Raw genomic sequence first — 22447 nt, forward strand, 5'->3', positions numbered from 1 at the left:
AAGAAGAAGAAGAAGAAGAAGAAGAAGAAGAGGAAGAGGAAGAGGAAGAAGAATCATTGATTAACATGACTAATAAATTACTGACTCTTCCAGTTCGGCCTCTGCCACTCAATAACTGAAAGAACTCCTACTCAGGCAGCTCAGACAAATCAGATGAGCTACTCACACAAACATATTAAAGGCTGACTATATGTGGTAGAAATGTCAAAATGTTTTTACCTCAAGTTTGGCATTGGTTATGAGTAAGGAGTGGGGTCTGTGAAGAGGTTCACAAATACAAAATGTATTATGATGCATTGTGCCACATAAAGAGCATTGTGTGTTGTCCAGCCTTTGAGATCAGAAATTTCTTCCTGTAATTACTGCTTGTTGACAAACATGGAATTAGTTTCACTTAATACTTTTGCATTAGAATTTGTATGAGATTTTTGTACCAGAAACCATGTCCATAAACCAAAGAAGCCAAATCCAAAAAGATGCCACTACATGGCAAATTTCACACAGCTGGAATCTGCCCTCAGTCAGTATTTTGAAATGAAAACCCATTAAAAGATATCTTTTGTGTTTTGTCCATAGAACATTTTTTATTATCCAAACCACCAAACCCCCAACCCCCTTCTCGTCTGAATACTGTGCAGGAACCAATTAGAAAACATATTCATGATATGTTCATAATGTTCCATACTTGGCCTTAATTTGCCTAAAAAAAGTCTGCTTCACTATTTTGATCACAACTATTAAACAATTTGTTTTGTACTTTGCTCTTTTTTCTTTTCTTTCTTTTGCATTTCTTTCTTTCTTTTCTTTCTTTTTTTTTATATATAGACTAGATAATCAGTAAATATTAGCATAGATCTAATGTTACTGCCTGTCACAGTGCATGTGATTTTGTGTAAAGCCACAAGATGGTAGCAAAGTAACATAGCAATGCATTTTCCTCAGTGTAGAATAGTGGTATTCATGACATGAAAGATAATATTGTCCAAAATGCGTGTTAGTTGTTATTTGTTGTGCCTTGCTAGAAACATTTACATCACTAAAAAATCTGTATACCCCCTCCCCCACCCCAACATTTAGTAATTCTTCTGGCATATTTCTTTACCTACTATTTTGTGAAATTGAATTATGTTAAACTGTAGAAGTGAAATTGTGTTCATAGCAGCAAAGATCAGAACAGTATTAATAATGAAATGTTCTTTTTGAGAGCATAGCCATATCTAAGTGAAATGCTGATATTTGCCAATTACGCTCACTGAAAACAATTTTATATCTGTAAAGCTGATAACCTCAGATAACATTAGTGAGTGTACTGTCAGCCCAAAATGGCATTTCTGGCTATTTTAAAAATGAAAAGGAAGTTCATTTTTTAATATTCTGCACAAAGCAATATCTAATGACAGTGTCACATCTAGAACTAGAGTTTATTGTTGTTAATTAAGTAAATTACCCTTACCTTGTGCAGCTTTTGTTATTCTGAGCATTACTCAGGCCAAAGTACAATCTGAAACCCTGAGCGTGCACAGGTAGCAACCCATGTGCATACAGATTTAAAGCCCTCTCCGCTATCATCATCATCATCATCATCATCATCATCACCATTTTCTTCTTCTTCTTCACCCAAACAAATGCATCATAAGGAATGGTTGTACTTGGGACAACATGAAACAGACTTCTGAAAGTTTGTGTTGAAAAACTCTGCAGCCCACTCTCTGATGTCTCCCTTTATGCACAGTGGAATGTCCAGTGAACTCTGTAGTGTAAAGTAGCCTGCACTTAAATATGTACACACATTTCATCGGCTCTGTGATTGATGAGGTCTAATAGTAACTGACATGAGTGCTCTGTATAGTTAATTTTAATAAAAACTGTCTTGATGTGTTCTACAGAAGGCACAAGCCTAATTGTCCAAGATCTCATTAGTGCTATGCACCATTGCTGCTTCTGCAGATAATGAATTGGTTGTGATGCTTTGACTGTCCAGCTGTGGGAAAGTGTGTCTTGTGATCAGACATGCATTAAGGCACGTGCTTCTGCTAAAGTTGTGAGCATGAAACTGAGACAAGATTACAGTTGTCTAATTCTACGGCTTTATAAGCTCCTGGGATGCGGTTGAAAGAAAGCAGCACTGGGTGTGATTGACAAGAAACATCTCGTGCCTCCTCATTCTTATTACACAGTAGGTACACATATCAAGACCAAGTTCATGCTTGTGTCATAAAATAACTAGAGTGTCACTTGAGTTTCAATGTAACTGAAGAAGATCATTAGCAACACAGCCTGCCTGTTGTACCTTCTCTTACCCTTGACACACCAAAGACAGGCAAAGATCACATGAACTCAGTATTGTCTTCCAGCCACACTTTCAACATCAAACCACAGTGTCTCAGGAGGAATTGGTGCATCACTAGCCATGCTCCTGACTGGTCTCTCTCCTTTGACATGGTTAACTATGACCACAGGCTCCAGCCACCTCCTGGCCTGCTATAGGGCCCACAGCAGGACTCCAAACTTCTCGACCCTCAACCTCTCCCCAGACACAGTCACTGCCAACACAGAGGTGTGCCTGTGTACCTTTTCACAAAGCTCCACTTGTTCCACAAACTGTAGGTCCAGTGAATGCCATCAGTAATGTTTGAAAAGGGGCAGCCTTGTGGTCAAATTTGTACTTTTTTCTCTCCTCTATGAGGATGGTATTTAAGCAGTTGAAAGCTTAATGTTTCCAGTGTATATTTGTGGCACAAATAAAACCAACAGTTAAGTAAGGTCTGCTTTCTGAGAACGATTCTAAAGCCCTATGTCAGTGAAAAAAATTGAGATTTCTCTTCAACAGGAATTTTCATAAATGTCCTTATTTTCAAGACAAAGTCTCTGATTTATATTACTCCTCATTTTTCTTGGTTCATGTTCATTTCACTTAAGTGGCCCAGGTGAGTGTAGTATGAGCACAGTACATGGAAAAGTAAGATTAATAACTAAAGAAACATTAGCAATTGCTCTAACATTGAATAATACAACCAAATGGCAGAAATTTCCATCCCATTTACAGTGAAGCAATGGAATGCACAGCAAACTCATGGGTTACGGCTGAAATTGAATTTCACATCTCCACAGCAGGTGAAATGGTGCTTTGTGTTCTCCAGTCTAGTCTCTTGCAGTAGCGTGTCTGTGATTTGTGTAGGTGCTGTTCAGCTCAAAGGAACAATGCTGGCTTTTTTTACTTAAGTATGAACAAAGCCTTTGTCTGAGGTGCACAGAGTGAGGTCCAAAGGTCCATAGGAGGCTTTGAACTACCAGGTCAAAGACATCACAGACAGCTGGGCTGTCGCATTCGTAGCTGAAAGTCACGTGGGACCCCAGTCGCATTTGTCCTTTTGATTGTCATCCATTTCTTTAAAGGCCTCATGGAAACTATAGGTCATTTGGATTCTTTTATGTGGAGATATCAGCCCTAACTCCACTCTTTCTTCTTTTACCCTTCAGGCGAGGTGCAGTGCACGGCAGAGATGTCCACTAGTTAGTATGGATCCCTGCCACTGTTCAAACAACTGAAATTCTACAAACACAAGATTCAATATGGAGGGGGGAAAAAAAATCTTTTTAGTTCAGGAAGATTTATAACAAGGCCCTGCTCATATCAATGGAAAGAAAAGTAAGAATGTGAACCTAGATTTCATAAAATATGCAAAGCGAAGGCACCGCATAGCATCGCTAAAAACACAGGTTCTTTTGATGTTAACTCCTTTGGTCGTGCATGTGTTCATTCAACTAGCCTCTGGATGTTTTAACCTTCTCTAAAACTCTCTCCAGTGCCTCTCTCTGTCTCCCTCTGTCTCTCTCTGTCTGTCTGTCTTTCTGTCTGTCTGTCTGTCTCTCTCTCTCTCTCTTTCTCCCTCTATCTCTCTCGATCCCCACACACCCCCCCCACATCAGAGCTGCACAGAGCCGCTGTCCAACCAGTGATTTTTATTTCATGAGTATTTCTCCTGTGTTCGTTGCTCTGGCCCTGCACTGCTGTACACTGTCCTCTCCACCCATACAGAGAATCTCTGTAGCCTTTGTCTCTCTCTGAAGACCAGGACAGAGACTCAATCCTGCTCTTTACTGTGGCATAAATGTTGCAGCCCAGTTTAGGCCTAGCATGCAGAGATATTAATGAAGACAGGAACTTTTAAGAGACAGTTTATGACTTAGACACCTTATAAGGGGGCTTCACCTGTCTGATGGGCAGTTTATTGATTTGCTGGTGTGACGGTACAGGGTCAAAAAGTATTTAAAGTATACAGCTATGATAGCCACTGAGCAACAGATATTGTTCAGAACAACAGAATGGCAGAATAGTAGGTCACAGGCATCAGGAGACAGGGTGGCAGCAACAAACAGACTTATTTGAGTGCAATTAACACTCAAGAAATTAATAAACAGAAGTTGCTATGAGTGGTCAACCAGCACCCCACGATACAATTTAACTTGTCACTCAAATTAAACCCATGTGATGCTCGTTGCTTTCCTGTAGAGTGGAATACCCTGCTTTTAAAGGGCTCACAGTCCTTCATATAACTAGTCTTTTTGTGATTCAACAGATAATCAACAGCTGATTTATACCTTTGGGAAATGTAGGTGGCTCTGCCTCTCTGGGGTTTTCTGTAGAGTATATAGAGTAAACAAGGTGTATAGAGAAGGAATCTCGACATGACATCCTGTTCTCCATTATTAGTAATAGTCACTAGTGTTTCCTTTGTTGTCAAAAGAAGAGCTGGAGTATCTGTAGTACAGTTTACATAACCCATGTTTATTCCAGTTGTCCTGATTCAGGGCTCACTGAGGCCTTAGGCAGCACTGATAGCTCTCTCTGAAGAATCCCTAATGGAGCACAAACTGTAAGTCACTCAACTCCTTTAACAAATTAAAACCAAACTGAAAAGCAGACCACATTTGAATCCTTCAAGCTAAAAATGCAACGAAATGTATATGCAACTGGTGATTGTTACTGCGATTTTATCATGCTTTAGTTCTAGCATGATGTACATAATGAATTGATTGTTACGTTTAGTGTTTTGTGCCTATGAGGGGTACTTGCCTAAATATACAGTAGGGCCTATGTGAGGGGGGAATTTGTAGCCCCCCAAAGTTACCTTTGGAAACTGACAGTTATAGAATGTTGTACTTGATACTTTCTGCGACCTATGCTCTCTCTCATCTGGTTTGAAGCTTCTTGTTATTTAATCCTCTTAAAAGTTTTATTTGTATTACTTTTATGTTGCCCAGATGTGCACTGCTTTAAAATGCCTTTTGACACTCTTAAGCACTACAGAATGTCCTGATGAGACACAATATCACATGATCACTAATTAAATTCAACATAACAATAGAGGAACAAAACTGGCTGCATAAGAGTTTTGATTGTGTTTGAAATACTGTACTCATCTGAACCCCATCTTCAGAGCTATTTAGACACAATGTTTCATTTCTACATCTCCTATTGATACTCAGTGACTTGTGCCATCAGAACACATGTTTGTATGGAGTGAAGCAGGTACAGTGAGGTCCAGGCACAGACATACGCAGCTGGGCAAAGGGCTACTGGGAGACTGAGTAGAAATTCCTGCCATTAGTATTCATCCAACAGACCAAGCCTTTGATGTAGCCAGTGTTCTTTTCACCCACAAGCCACATCAACATTTAATGAGACGTGATATCTAGCTTTTTAATAGCTGTGAATATTTCAGACAAAAGCAAATTGTGTTTGTTATAGCCACAGACCCTCAGATTGAAAATAGTGCTCCACCAGGCTGAGTGACGCTTGAATGATGTGTGTTGTTTATGCATGTCCGTGCATATAAAAGTAGAACTTCATTACTCAGGAACCTCTTAATCCCGTTTCATCAAACCCTTGTATGTCACAGGGAAATACTGCCTGAAGCTAAACACACTTGTATAATTTATCATTCCTGGTCATTCTGTGCAATTGCAGCTTACATTCTGTGCAACTGCAGCTATACATTCTCCCTTTCACCTTGTGTTTGTAGGGTATTTTGATCTATCATAACGCACCCCTGCACTGTATAGGAAGAGCCCAAATATGTCTGTTCTATTTTGTCATGTAATAAACTTGCTTCCCACCGTGGGATAACTTGGTTTTGAATGCAACTCTTAATCAATCTCTGTTTCATCATTTCACCATGAGGCCGCATTCATATGACATTCCATAAGACCTGAGTGAGGCGTATGAACACTGTGCAGGTGTTTAAGCTGTGATGATGTAATTAGCCACAAGGGGGAAGAGACAAGAGCCGTGGAGCCACTGATCTGTTCCCCTGGTTATTGATTTCTCCGTCTGGCTCTAACGAAAATAATTGCCACATGTAATGTATTATTCAATTACAAGACAGAGCTCTCAAGCTCTGGTTTGATGGTCCTTTTTGAATCACAGAGACCTATAGATAATTTAACACCAAGACCCCATTAAGGACTGCTGATATTAAATGCCCTGTGTTAAAGCTCAAATTTATTAGAATCGTCCTCAGCTCAAACTTTCCAATACATGGCCTTTGTATAATTGAGTGAAGCTGGATTAATTCAGAAACAACTCTCTGCCATCTTTTATATATTTAGCATATGGATCTATTTTGGGATTATGAAGAACTTGTGCAGAGGTTCAAGATACTGTTAAAATACAATTTCTGTGGAAGAGCTGAATTTTTATACAAACTGTTTGAAAGCCCTTCTGGCCCGGCCCTTCAGTTTATGTTATATATATGTTGTTGATACCACAGATTTTGCCAAGTTCCAGGACATCCCAAAACAATTTCAAAATTATACATCAAATATTTTCCCTCAGTGACCAGAGTAGCTTATTTTCTGTGGTATAATAAACAGAACAGAATGAACCATCAGTCAAATGTGATCAGCTGAAATGAGGGACAGAATAAAATCTCTGTGTAGCTGGCCTAACCTAGTTTAGAAGAGGAGTCCTCAACACACATCAAAATGAGAAGTGAATGAACTCTGATCTCTTTTTCAGCTGTGTACCTGTGAATATAAAGATTTCCAAAAGAAAAAAAATCAAAAGTACAAGGAGAGGATTGGTTTATTAGTAAAGAAAACAGCATTTTCTAGATTTCCATGTGCACATAGTGATCCACTGATAACAATAACACGTTAGTACATTTGGAATATGGACCATGGTTAACACTTAGATTTTGAGCAACAGAAAAAGCTTTTCAGGCATTGCTAATGAATGGCCTTCAGCGGAACATGAAGCCTACCAGAAGACTGCATTAAGTTAAAGCCTGAAGTTAATAATTTCTAGATGATTCCTATCTGTTGAGGTAGATATGAACCTACAGCATAAAAACTGACATGTATCAAAAAGGAGCCTCTAGAACCAAAAGACCTTTCAGATCTCCACATTTAACCAGAAGGCACAGTTATATTGGAATTTAGTTTGAATGTCATGTCTTTACCAAGTAAAAGATAGAGAACTTTAGAAAACTGTAGGGGCAGGCTTTGACATGTTGCACAGGTTATTTGATGGTTATTTGATGTTTAACCCGTAAAGTTCTGCCTGATCTTTTCCAGGTTTAGCCTGTGAGTATCAGAGGGCATTCTGCATGGCAGCTGCTAAGTTGGAGCAGACAAATCATTTCAGCAATGTGGTTTCAAGGGCGACCCCTCAACCCCCGACAACATCTGCATTCAGCTGATCTCCATTTACAAGTCATTATATTTAAAACTCCTATGGAGAAATAAAAGTCCATTAAGATTTTCTTGCAGCTCTTCCCAGAATGATGCATTTAACCTAAAACTACAGTACTCAAGCCCTCTGTAAAAAGAAAGAAAAAAGACCTAATATAGATATTAGGACAAAAAGGTAAAATATACATGAGTACTCTTGTGACCTCTGAGGTCAGAAAGAGCTACTTTTTAACTCAGGACTGTGGAGAAATACAACTTCTCAATCAGGTTCAGTTTGCAGATGGACACTAATGACTGAATTGCTGTATATCTCAGACTGACTCCTCATCAATTTGTAGAACTACAGAAAGTACACATGATTCAGGCACTGTGTAGCTCAGACCAACACTGGACCTTAGAAATGAGAGCAGAGGAACTGCTGTTTGCTTCAGAGGGCAACGGATGATTTGTTAATGGTCTTGAGCCACTGACCCCACTGTCTCCTCAAAAGCAACTTATGTTCCAACATGTTGTGAGAACACTTTAGGGTTCCCCAGAGTGGACTGACCTTGGATGTTCACACAGAGAAACCATTTTAACAATTTCGTTTTAAAACACTTCTCTTGTTTCCATTTTTTGAAACTGCCCACAAAACTATGAGGAGAGGAAACAAGTTTGCTGCTTTTGTTGGCAAGCAGAAAACAGAGAAGAATCAATGAAACATGCTTTAATGGATATAATAAGGATATTAAATAAAATGCATTGGAAAAAATGTCGCTTACTTTCAAAGCTAAAGCGATTTACAAACATCATGTTTACCACAATTTACCATTGACTACACAAAGATTCCATAATACATTCAAGAACATATATCACAACCGAAGTTGACATATTTGCCTGAAATTAAACTGTTATGAATGCTAAATAGTTCTGAAGGCATGTATCTTACAGTCTCCATTCTTGTTTGCTGTTGTTCAGATCCAGTTTTACCGATGATCTCCTAAAAAAAAAAAGAAAAAGAAAAAACATTCTCAGCTTAGATTTAACTCATGTTCTAAGAATGGCTACTGGTGTTAATGTTTGTCATCAGGCTTAATTAGTTTGATGTTCTTGCACAAGAATACGCCTGCATATTGAGCAAAGCCAGTATGTTGTTTCAAGTCTTTATTATTATGACAGTCAAGTCTTGTTCATTAAAGTTTCACATTCCATTTTCATTAGGATGAATCTGATTCTGTAAATGAATGGTTGCTCTGAAAGAATCAAACCCTGGGAGCGATCACAGGGGAGGCACAAAGTCTGTATTAATTATCAGGAATATGGTCACGATCGAAGATGTTAATTGCACTGATGGTTGGTTATGTGGGGAATTGCCATGCATTTCATGCAGGGATAATAAAAATGAATTTTTAAACAAAGAGATCTTGAAATAATATCTAATCTACAGAGAATAACCACATCAAAGGCATAACTCTACGCTTTGAAATGTATCTTTGTGGTCCAAAATGTTAAGGATGAGTCTTGTGAATGTTTCAGTCAGTTCAAGTTTGTGGAGAGGAAAAAAGAAAACAAGAGTTAATTAACAGTTATTACAAGCCTTTTCAACATTAATTTGACTTTCAAATATTAGCATTTATATATAAACTATGCTCCTGGCATCTGTAAATGAGCTCTCACATATCTCATTTAATAGGTTCCATTGTGCATGTGTATCACCATTGAAAATGCACATGCAATAATCTACAGAATTTAGACATATTTACTTATGCTCACAATTTCTCACTTACTGAGGTAAATGACCTAGATCATTCTTTGATTATATATTATAAAAGAAAAAAATGGTCCTAATTCTGATTTTGACACATGACCAAAGAAAAAAATAATTCAGAATTCTGTCATGTTCACCATCAATGATGAGAGGAAATATTTTAATGGCTTTCAGTGGGGTTTGTCTTTTGTGATAATCAGAGTATATCGCAAATTCTCTGTACAATGTATTATGAAAATGTATTCAAACAAACAGATACAGAGAAATGCTCAAAAACAATCTAAACATTTTGGAGAGTTGTAATCAATGCTCTCTTCTTGATAAGATTCACTATTCATTAGTAAATAGGACAGATGTAATTATGTCTCTCTATAAAGTCTTTGGAATTGAAAGATTATATATTTGTGTATGTAAGTGTACATATGTATATATGTGTGTGTGTGTGTGTGTGTGTGTGTACATTTAAGAGGTAATTCATTTTAATCACTGTCAAACACTGACTCTGAGCACTGCCTTTGTACTTGTCTTAAAATGCTAAATTTGACTGCACAAGTCAAAGCCTCTCCCCCACCCCTCATCTTGCCACCTCCTTCTCAGTGCCATCCCACCCCTGTCAGAGCTGATCTCACCTAATGTCACTGATCAAACACACCTGCCAAGCCCCGCCAATATTTCACAGCATGTTCACTAATTATCTTCAAAGCCTCACAGACTTGCACTTAATGGCCAGGATTAACTTTTACTTAAGAGAAGGGCTGGGTAGTTGCACATTACAATAGAATTTATTTACTTATTTTGGAGAAACCTCAGGAGATAAAGCAGATCATAAATTATGGAGGACAAATTGAAAACTTCCAATTTCAACTGTAGATTCCAAGATGCTAAAAAAATGCACTTGCTCAGCATCGTTGTGAGGATAAACTAGCTATTTAGCACAAATTTACATACGGGTTAATGGTAAATTATCATTGAAAGGCATTGCAGCAACACTAGAAAACAACAAAGCCAGAACAACAAAGAAGCCTCCTTATTATTATCTTCTTGTTTAAATAAACATCACACAAAAAGACCTGTAATTGTGTACTTATGGGAAAAGTGAGATAAAACTGCCTTACTAATAGCCACTTATTATGTTTATAACTCTGAGTTCAGGACTGAAATAACCATAGAGACAGAGTGAGCAATTCACACCATCATTTTCTTGTATCTCAGAATGCATTTGCATGCAATCAGTTGAACATCATCATTTAGACAATGCCTGCATGTCTTTGGACTTTTTTCCCAGATGTCTTTTCATCTGAAATAGCAAAAGATATATCAGAAACATATATGAGGGCACATATTTGGTTTAATATAGAGGTATAGAGATTGTACATGTAAGAAACTCGTAAGGTACACATTCGTGGGTGGGGGTAATCTTGCTGAAGGAATAACCTGTTTTAAAGAATGGCTTTCTCACTCTTTCTTTCTCCACTATCTCTGTCTGGCTCCACCTAAAGAAAGGAAGTGACTGCTGGACTCGGTGAATATTAAAGACGAAGCTAGCGGGAGGTGACACTTCCTTTCCTCCCTCTTCACACACATAGCATTGCACAGCTATAATTATTTAATCTAACTGTGACTCTGCCACCCTGAGAGCTCCTCTACTGAAAAAGTCTTTCAAACTCTAGTTGGCTACATCCACTACATCAGTTAAGACCAATCAGTCTGACACAGCACCCGAAAATTGCAGTTTAACACTTGAATATCAAATATCTTGAAATATGGGAGGGAATGAACAAATGTTCAATAATAATAATAGGGACTGACAAATATTAAATACATCAGCTGCAGATCTCGTTGTACATCCACAATAAAAGTTCCACCTAACTGTGACTTTGTACACATATGAGTATTTTACTTAGCCTGTTACTATATACATAGGTATGAAACCTACATAGTCTGTGAAATTGTATTATATTAAAATCACTTTGGAGGTGCTGGTCAAACCTTATTTACAGGTGTTTCACTACACTCCTTTGATTTGAATCTCCTTTTTTGCTGGATTCACCCAATCTATTAAATAAACAGCTGCTGTAAACTTGCTGATTTTTTTAGTCCTCCTGTCTAGCATTGTTCCCCTGAAAATACATGTGAACTGGTCCAGTGTGACCATAGAACCTGAGGTCTGCATGGCTTCCTGAAGAAACTAGTTGAAGTAAACCGCATGCAGTGGCAACGAACAGAGCCCTTACTCTAGGAAGAGGACCAGAGGAAAGCTGAGAACTCATATGCCGCGCAACAATGTACACACTGTTGCAAACAACATAACAGCCCATGTTAATAATTCAAATGTAATTTAAAATGGACAAATCAAACAGAATACTGCACATCAAAGGCACTTTCCTAGACGGAAATTCATTTTTGGGAAGCTGTGTAAGGGAAGTTGAGTTGATATTTTTGTGTGTTTAAATTTGTAGCATATTTAATTATGTCTAGTGGATATCTAATCACCATCTGGATAGAGGTCAAACTACTGAGCAGTGTGCATGAGCATAAGCAGTCACAAGAAAACAATAACCAGTGAGAGACGAGAAAGTGTTTCAAGGCAAACCATTTAAAAGAGGAAGAAGTATGTGATATGTTAGTCTGTTTCTTCAAGTGTGGAGTCTTAGTACCTGTGCGGGGCATGAAATTGTGGTGGAAAAGGACTAAGGACTCTAAAAAAACAAACAGACCTTTCTCTCAACTTAATATGCACATATAGGACGTCAGAGAGGACACAGAACCACTTTGGAGTAAATTTTCATTTTAAGCCAAAACGACATGCGTGACTATTCCTACTAAAGTGGCTTTCCATATTATTCACTTTACATGACTGCAACTTAATTCAGATCTCTCAACACAGCATGCAAGTCATTAGTCTATTAAAGTTGTCCATTTCACAGAAGGATAAAGGAAGCACTGTCATTTCTGAACAGTCATGCTAGCAAAGATAATTGATATTGAACAGCTGATACAGAGCAGCACTTTTCCACTTCAAGCATACCCGCAATCTGAAGTTCCCAGAGTGCGAGTCTTCGAATATGTCCAAAATGTAGAACCAATCTCATGCCAATTCTATTCTAAATCACTCAACAAACTTGTGGCAATAAGTAATGGATAATACCTCTGTACTTTGTATGATTTTTCCATATAATAATAGAAAGACTAGCTATTATCAGTTATTACACACTGCCTTGGTTTTTTAAAATTACAGTTATATCTGGCCTTTTGAATACTTCAAAGAATACATTACCAGTTCAACTGTGACAAAACAATTTAGGTCTGACTGGGATGGATTTGTAGATTATTTCAATCAATCAGTTTGTGTCTGGTAGTATAGGCAAAATAGGCACTATTGACATCAACTACTAAGTGGTGTCATGTAGCACCTTCACATGAAACTTTAATATCCAATTTGTATTATATTTACAAAACCATGCAGAGTACTGTCTGAAAGACCAGCAACCTCTAAAAAAAAAAAAAATCTCTTTGGATATTCATAATAACTTTGGATCATTGAATCCAGTATTCAGTTATTTTTTTGTTATACATACTTTCAGTAGCTTACTAGTTGCTTAATTAAAATTCAGTACCAAACTTTAAAAAGTTACTGAATATCGTCAGTCATAAATAATTCACAAATTGATGTACCTAGGAAGATTTTTTTCAGCTTAATATCTATCCAACTCTTCTTTAAGAATCACACTGCCATCACACTGACAGAAGTGCGTGTTATAGCCATACTGATATGCTTTCCAAGGTTCAAAGTTATGTATCTTTTTCTGCCTCCAGGACAACGACACAGCAACAGTAACTAGGGAACTACAGCATCACAAAGGCGGCCTTTGGAAAGAACAGAATCCATCGATTCCTCTCAAACACTCTGCCTCTCTTGTGCTTTTTCATCCCCCACACTCTCTTAATGCCTTGATCCCCATGTGTGAGTGAATGCGTACAGGGAAAGAGGAGAAGAGAGCATTATGTCTCGTTAGCTATGGTGACCTGTCCCCACCACCTGTTTTAAAAGGCAAATGAAGAGTTCTGATAGAGGCCTTGATAACTGGAGCTCTTTCAAGTGATGTGACTCCCTCCCTCCTGTAGAAAACTCCCTGATGTGTAAAACACCTCTATTCACCAATCTCATTTCCACCAATCAATACATCCAGCCCTGTGAGGACAACCAAACTGAGCTAGCCCCCCCCCCCCCCCCCGACTCTCTGTCTTTAAAACATCCCATGTTTATTTACACTCTTCTTCGTTAGATGCTGTTTTTATTTGCTCAACAATGTTGCAAATCCTCCAAAGGATTCACTAACTTTACGGCTTAATCGATAAACTTAACAATTGACATTTTCGTGGCATTTTCATACTCGTCGAATCAATAACTTCATTGAGCCAATTGCTCTGGGGTCATGAGATGCACGGAAACATGTGATACACAATATAATCCGGCCTGAGACAGGGGCAAAAGCAAATGTTTTTTTAATTTCCTATGCTCTTAGGTCATGAACTGAATGAAATCCGGCAAGCTACCATTCTTCAAATTAAGATTTTATCTATGTCTCAACTAATTCCCTCAAATGTTTTACCACAACATTAAACTTCATGATTTGATAATTACTCTAGTCTGTGAATCTTCAGAATATTTCAGGAGTTACTCTATTAAATGTTTTTATAGAATACAGAGCAGTGCAGCCAAAAGAATGTTTTAAAATATATTTAAAATACGTGTTCACTCCTGACATTGTCATAATGAGTGTCAAGCTATTTATGTCTCGCTACCGACACGAGAACAAAGAGGTTTTGTAAGGGAATAACTGCAACATCATATAGCCATTATACTCATATAGCTGCAGGTGGTGGGAAGACACAAATGCATGCATTCCTAGACATAGTTTTGAAATATTCAGTACTTAAAATTGCACAATGTACATATAGGTGTTAGGGTTACATAAAATGTTACAGGACATCAATAAAAATGTCTTTTGGATAGTACAAATGTTGTGTAATTTATATATGTATGTGACGAAAAGTGAGAGGCAGACCATTTATTTAAAGTCTTGGTCATGTTCTCAACTGAGTTCTGTCAGCCCTCGGAATAGAATCACTCTTTGTCAAATTACAAAATTCTTCTGTAAAATATCCTGTAGCTCCAAAGGGGAGGGGGGGGGGGGGATGGGGGGCTGGGTTCGTTAAAATTAGTTAAAAATAGTTTAATAGCTAGGGTAGTTTTAATATGCCTTCATTAGTTAATGCATGACAATTCAACATGTTTTGAATATAAGCATATGTTGCAAATGGACACTGTCCCAGTGTCCGCAATAGCTATAAAAAAAAGTCACAATAACTGGATCACATAAACATAAACATATGTATGAGAACTTCATAATGGTTGCCTTTTGAACACATCAGAAGCAACGTTTAAGCGTGAACTGATTCTTGGTGGACTGTTGGTCTTTAAATGTACATTTAAGTGACCAGATGGTGGCGCCAAAAAATCAGAAGAGAGGACTCAGCAACTCCAGAGGAGTGAGTTCAAATAATAGCTCACAACTCTAAGCCTTTTTCAAGCAGGAGTGAGTCTGTGTGTGTGTGTGTGTGTGTGTGTGTGTGTGTGTAAATACTGACTGGAGAGGCAAAAAATAATGCTCATTTTCAATCTCCGTCACCAACCGCCATGCTCAGGAGGTGTGGATGAGTAATGTCCAGATTCACCTGAGCAGAAGCCAAATCACATTGCACTCTCAGACTAGGAAAATCAACAGCCTTGCCACAGCATTTACAATCACATAGTGCTCCAACAGTTACAACTGTTCAGTTATTTCGCAGCAAACATTCTTTATATTATACCCAATACCTCTATTATATTATGGGGACAGTCTGGTTTCCAAGAAGTAAGGCAGTTACGTGCATTCCTTTTGACAGTGAGGTGCTAGGCTGTGTTTCATCCATACCTACGTAAACATTGCAGGAAGACAGTTAAATGACTGCTTTGGCCAAATATTGCTAACATCAACACACAGATATCTTCTGAAGAACATTTTTGAAGTTGACATGTGTTTACACTTTATATTCCACTATTCTTACATTGAACGATATTTATAAAAACCCCAGATCTTCCATTTTTTTTTCTGAATTTGCTCTTCAAAATGAATCCGTTTATTGCAACAGTATTCAAGTACAAAGTGTTCATTCTATCAACACATTTCTCCATCGTGTGTCAGATTTAACCACACAGCTAAGGACTGCAACCAATGGCCAACTTTGTGAAGATTTCTTATTCTTCGCTTCACTGAGAACATGCAGTAGACAAAACCTCGTACCTTCCAATCACACTGTGTTTGAGAACAGAATGTGTTATATGGTACACAAGGTCATTTCTGTTCATAAAAATAGGCATAGGGACAACCGGTGAAGATCTTTTGAAAATATTGATCCTCATATCATGCGTAAAAAGTCTCCATAAATATCGAACAAACCGCTATTATTTTCCTCAGTGTGCTGAAGGACAATGCCAGGTCCAGTTCTCCATTTGCAAGAAGGGTCTCAAGGATATTTTGAACAATTCATATTGAACAACAGGTGTGTGTGTGTGTGCACCTAAATAACCATCTGAATTAGATCAGTAGTGATACTCATGTGTCAGTCAGGGGAAGATCACATGACAGTCAGGCTAACGCACATAACCAAGGCACAAAATTCACAATACTGCTGGCTACTCATCATTAGACTCATTGTTCCACTGACGTATATTTACCAAGACACACGCCAAAGATTGTTGTCTTGGCAGTAAACTGTTGGACACTGTTCATTTTTCTGTTTTATTGCCCATATTTATTCAATTTTTGTAATTAATTTAGCTTGATTCAGCTGTTAAAAAATTCTCCCATTTCACTCATTGCTCTCACTTCTAAAATCCCGAAGCCATGTATGTCTCGGGTAAATGTACTAGAACGCAGCGCAGTACTGTATTAAGATTCACACCACACAGACCAGCCAGGAAAATGTCTTGGGCATGCTTTTTGAGAACTACAAACAATCCACTTTGTGAAGAGACTAACATCTTTGAGAGCACATCTGTGGAATAATTCACCCTTAACCATTAAGATTGCTATGGCTATCACAACCGCTAATGGCTTTACCTGGTGGTGCTTCATTCATGTAGCTGACATTTCGTATAGTTAGAACTGGCAGGCTCTCGGTCTGGCCAGCTTCGGTAGCTGACTTCCTTATTTTATCAGGCCGGTCAGAGTTGGGTAAAAAAAGAAAAAAAAGAAAAAAAAAAATCGCTCCACAGCAATTACCATATGTTGTGATTGTGGTTTTGGAACAACACCGTGACATCTGTGTTATATTGGTATCTGGGGCACACTGAAGGAACTTCCACAGCCTGCATTCCATATCTACATCTACTGAGCAGGTGCTCCCAAATCCAACCGAACTGCTGCACTGAGACCTCCACTAAGCACAGACCTATCCTCTACTCTCTGTTCTTCTGAATGTGAAAGCATTTTCTACTAACCACAACGCTGTGAAAATATAGCATCAAGGAATCCTTGTTTATGAATGAATATTTTTAAGGAGATGCAAGTGATGTGATGTATGGATCTATTCAATGAAAATACTGATGCCTGCTGTGACATATTGGGACATTATTCTTTTTTGGTATTGGAATATTGTTTTTTCTTTTTTTTTTTGTCCTTTAACTTCTGAAATCCTTTTGAGGCACATTTTTTTAGACGGCATAACAAATTACAAATATAACTGTGCATCCATAGGCCATTTCAAATGTCCCCAGAGGACTTTGATGTCAAGAATCGTTTTGTTCAAAATTCAGAGGATGCCTTTAAATGCACACAGAACACTTCACAGCATGAGACATGCTCTTTCTCTGAATCTCTGTCTGTCACAGTAACAAAGTATCAGAAAAGGAGAAGTAAAAAGCAGTAGACAACAACAAAACACGATAAGAAGATGTACAGTATGTAGCCCCATAGTTTTCCAGTTTTATAGAATTATTGCTTATCTTATGAATACATGTTTTTTTTTTTTTAACGTCAGTGAACTCACCTCACGTTCTTAGTATCGCTGTTGTAATTAATGCATTAATGAATTTTTTTAATTAAGGTTTTTCATAAAGCATTAGACAGCATAACACAGAGAAAAAAATTTCAGAAAATTGTTCATTTAATAGACCACTGACAATGAAACAGAAAATGATAAATATGTATTTATTTCCTTTAGCTCCGTGTGTAGTGCTGTGTTTATGTGAAGGTGAGCCTGCCTCGGGAGACAGTCGACCCTAACAAACCAGAACAAATCGGGCAAACACAGATTGTGCATATGATGACTGTCCACAGACAGAATACTGAGGACAGAGTAATGATAATGATATATTTTTTCTTACCCACTGAGCAATATTATTGACCTGACCATAAAAGAGGAAAGCAATGTAGTGTCCAATATTTTCTTGTGCAATTATCCACTAAAGACAAAAAGACACTGGAGCCATTGGATATCAATTTAAGATTGATATTCTGAAGGATAGAGACAGAAGAGAGGAGAGAGTGAGAGAGAGAGAGAGAGAGAGAGAGAGAGGGAAGGAGGGAGGGGGGAGAAAGAGAGAGAGAGAGAGAGAGAGAGAGAGAGAGAGAGAGAGAGAGAGAGAGAGCACAGTGCCTGGTCCAAATGACAATCTGTTTTAAAGAACTGTATAATTAGGAAACCAACACATTCTGTGAAACACTGCTGGTTCCTTAAAAAGGGAAAGGGAGGAATTAAACACTGAGACCACAGCATAATGTTTCAATAAATGGGAAGAATAAGTCAATTAAAAAGGAGCTATTTAGGTTTGAAAGGAGGAGATAAACACTCCATTATAGGCAGTATTATAATCAAAATCACATTTTACACGGTCATAAATTTGACCGTGAATATGGGAGGAAAGACAGAGAGCTTGGGAATCTCAAAAGCTAGAGGAAGAATAAAACTTTCATGGTTTGGAAAATAAGTGAATTATCCTCTGAATTATAGCTTTCCTTTCAGCGCAGACTTACCACCATTTGCCATTAAAAACATGTGTTTTCTTTTCAAGAAAGAAGACGAAAGAGATGACTATCTTATCACTATTGCATCAACTAGTATTGTGCCACTAGTTCCTCTCAGAACTAAAAGTAACCAGTGCTAAATTGAATTCAGTTGTACAGCTGCTTATTTATCACAAACACAAAAATCTTTAGAGTTATTACAAAACTGTGTCTGAGATGACAAATAAAATTGATAAATAAATATAGGACAAGAATTACAGTTGTGAAAAAAAAGCAGAGAAATGTTGTAGCTATCACATACATTCAAAACCTTCCGTTCATTGTCTTTCTCCTCATGGATAGATTCGGATAAAAATAAATAAATAAATAAACAAACCACAAGCCATACAAAAATTGTTATAAAATTTCACAACTATAAATGTAAGCAAATATGAAAAAGAGCAGGAATATTGTTTCACTCTCAACACTACTGGTGTAGTGCTTTAGGTTCTAGATAATGAGAGTCCAAACTCAGTTCACTTCATTCACGGATCAAAGTAAAAAAATATGAGGTGACAAAGAAAATGGATGGTTTAAATTAGGTAACCTCTCTCATCAGATTTCAAAATGCATATTTTATCCGTGTGCGATGGCAGATTTCTGTGATTTGGTGACACACTGGTTTCTCATAGAAGCGGATTGTTGGCTTTGACATTTTGCCATTGTGCACAGTAGTGCAGTATGCGATAATTAAATAGCAGATGCATAAGCTGCTCTTTAATTTGACATGTGTGCTTGAGGCAATAAACACACGTGGTGCAATGGGGAAGCATAATTGCAGGGGAATAAAATATCATATCAAGAGTGAGGGGATCATTGTATCAGGTACCCAGTGACAGCTCGTTTGATCATTATGCCCAGGCTGAAGAGTTTGGCTAATTAGTTGCCATTAAAACTCACCCTCTAATCAGGGGTCGTTGTTGCATAAAGAATGTCACTCTCCCCAGATGAATGAACAATGCTGTTAACCCTCTCATGTTCGTTGTAATCCCCGGTGGCAATATCAGATCTCGAATGAATGAACGTTATTTCAAGGTAAGCTCCGTATCTGTGAGGTGCGATAAAAACAAGCGATGCATTTAATAAATCGCCATGCTAACCAACGAAAGGAACAGTACAGAAATGACTCTGTGGATATGTTGTGAAATCATACAGCAAATATTTTTTACTCAATTTTTTTGATATTTGCTTTTTTTTTTTTTTTTTTTGGAAATACTATACCTAAAATAACAGGAGAATGACATTTTTTTCCCCAAGAATGTAATACCGTTTTAATGTACTCTTAAAAAATTTAAAGCAGGCTAGAAGCGTGACTATAATAAAAAAAATAAAAAAGCAACTGAGTGGGACTGAGCACAGGGATGAAAAAGAATGCATATCAGACACAGCACAGATGCATTATGTCAACAGTGGCACAGGATGAATTCGTCGTGAAGAGAGGGTCCCCGGTGAGGCGCGGCCCTGTCTCAGTAACTTTGGGTGCCTCTCACTGTGACTTTCAAAGATGTCAGAAAGTGCTCCGTCGAGACTCCCGGGCAATATTAGTCGACAGCCCCGTATAAATAATAAGGAGCATAATGCTATGTGTGAGTGCTACAAGCTCCACAAGGGCTTTCAACAGGTGCGTGTTTGCCACCGCATTTCCATTTTGTTCAACAAAGAGCCAGTCTTTACCACTGACTTGTGTCTGAAAGCTTTGCCTGATCATTCTTTTATGTGCCTCTTCCCAGAATGCACAATATTCACAGGACCTCATGATAATAGGCTCGTTGGGATGGGTGGAAGAGGAGGCAGATGTCGGAGTGAATGCATTCAGATGTCACTCAGGGGAGAGGTATACACGTGACGCTCCAGTCACAGGGAAGTGGCCGAACCTTGCCGGGCCATTTTCTCTTTACGCGTCAGCAGTAAAGTGGGAGCGCAGTCTGTCAGACCACGTGGTTTTGAGGATTGTGCGGTAAGGTGTCCACACATGCTCACACAGAGCCCTGAGATTAATAAGTAGACTGGCATTCAAAAATGGCCTTCAAGGACAATTAGACGACGTGATATTAAGCTGTAATTGTGTTTTGAAATTTTGTCATATTAAGTTATCGTATTAAAGTATAGTATTGACTCAGTTTTTCATTGTTATGAAATACCAGGAAGGGGGAAAAAGATGATAGACTCAACCCTTTCTTGTGTGTGTGTGTTTGGGTGTGTGTGTGTGTGTGTGTGTGTGTATGTGTGTGTGTGTGTGTGTGTGTGTGTATGTGTGTGTGTGTGTATGTGTGAGAGAGAGTTTTTTTTCCCAGAAAGAAGCTACCACGGTTCAGGAGAGCTTATCAGTGCTGTTGTTAAATCAGTTGTTTAATAGATTGAAAGTACTGAGAGTCTCTGGCCTGGGAGAGGTACATATCAGAAACCAAATGAGCAATCTGAGAACAAGTGAGTAACCAGAAATCTGGATTCTCGCTTACCACTGCTGGGCTCTTATTCGCTAGAGCAGGCTTATCAGTCACCACAAACCGTGGAATAACATTACATACAGAAAAACCATCTTGTTTTTCTGAAAGAACACAGTACGTCTTCATGACAGCAAAACCAAACAGCCCTCCGTTACATAAAAATATTTGGATTTGATCTTTTTTATGTGCTCAAGAATAGCTTATGGACAGAGGGAAACATAACAATATGCACGTACAACCAAAATAAAGATGGCCCTTTAATGACTATGTAAATAGTATAGCGCACTAATACATGGTGTACATCCCTTAAATTGCTCAGCGCATCTGCGACTACTGCCTCAAGCCGCCACTTAGAGAAACAGGGCAACTGAGGACTTTGTCTGTGACTCTGTGACTCTGAGACCAAGAGTTGACATCAGTACTCTGCACATCTGCACATCTACCATGTCTACAGCATAGCGTCTGAGGGAGGTGACATACCCCTTTAGCGCATGACTGCTTCTCAATGGCATTCGGATGCTGACCCTTCTTAATTGGATTAATTTTAAGGCAATAATTTATAGGGAGGGTCTTTGTGAACCCACAAGCCCATCCATATGTGATTAATTTCCTGCTTATCGCATTGTGTGCAAGTTACAGCTTCTTATGAGAAGATTTCCAAGTTTTATTCATTTTTTTTTTTTTCACACAAATGGGGCAACACAAAACAGCAATGCAAACTGTACTCTTTTATTCTTGACTAAGTTAAAAAAAGGGAAAAACTGATGGGATTGTATAAATTAATCCTGTCTAAAAATGCCATGAATAATGAAATGTGTGTGCTGTGCTTTTGCCTTATAAATAAATTATCGTTTGTGTCTCAGCATCGTTGTACAAAGGCCTCAGATTCCTCTCACACATTTTAATTATTCGGAAATAAATGCAATATGAATGGATTGAGTCTATCTTCTGTCTCCTTCCTCATTTGCAGAGGAAGAGAGAGTGAGTTTCCTTCAGAAGAAGACTGGCATTAATACTGAAGATAACCAGCGACCTGTGAAGGATTAGCAGGGGTGCACTGGTGATATTACCCCTGTTGACAAAGTGGAACAATTTAACACCAGAAACCTTTCTTAAAAGTAATCAGGTGAATGGAGAGAAACATTACTTTCTCACATGTAAACAGCGCAGTCCCGGGATCCATCTGCCATGGTGTAATTAGAATCAGTTTTGGCTTTCACGTGAAATGGAAGATCGAAAGGGAGGTTTATTTTCAAGCCCATAACATCTGCAATACAAACACTCCACCTATCTAACCACAGTCCTGTCAGAACTCTGAGCAAGGCCTACACACACACACACACACACGAGCGCACACACACACACACACACACACACACACACACGGACACACACACGGACACACACCGACACACACACACAGACAAACACACACATGAGCACACACA

The sequence above is a fragment of the Chanos chanos genome, chromosome 2 (assembly GCF_902362185.1).
Source record: "Chanos chanos chromosome 2, fChaCha1.1, whole genome shotgun sequence".
NCBI lineage: Eukaryota > Metazoa > Chordata > Actinopteri > Gonorynchiformes > Chanidae > Chanos > Chanos chanos.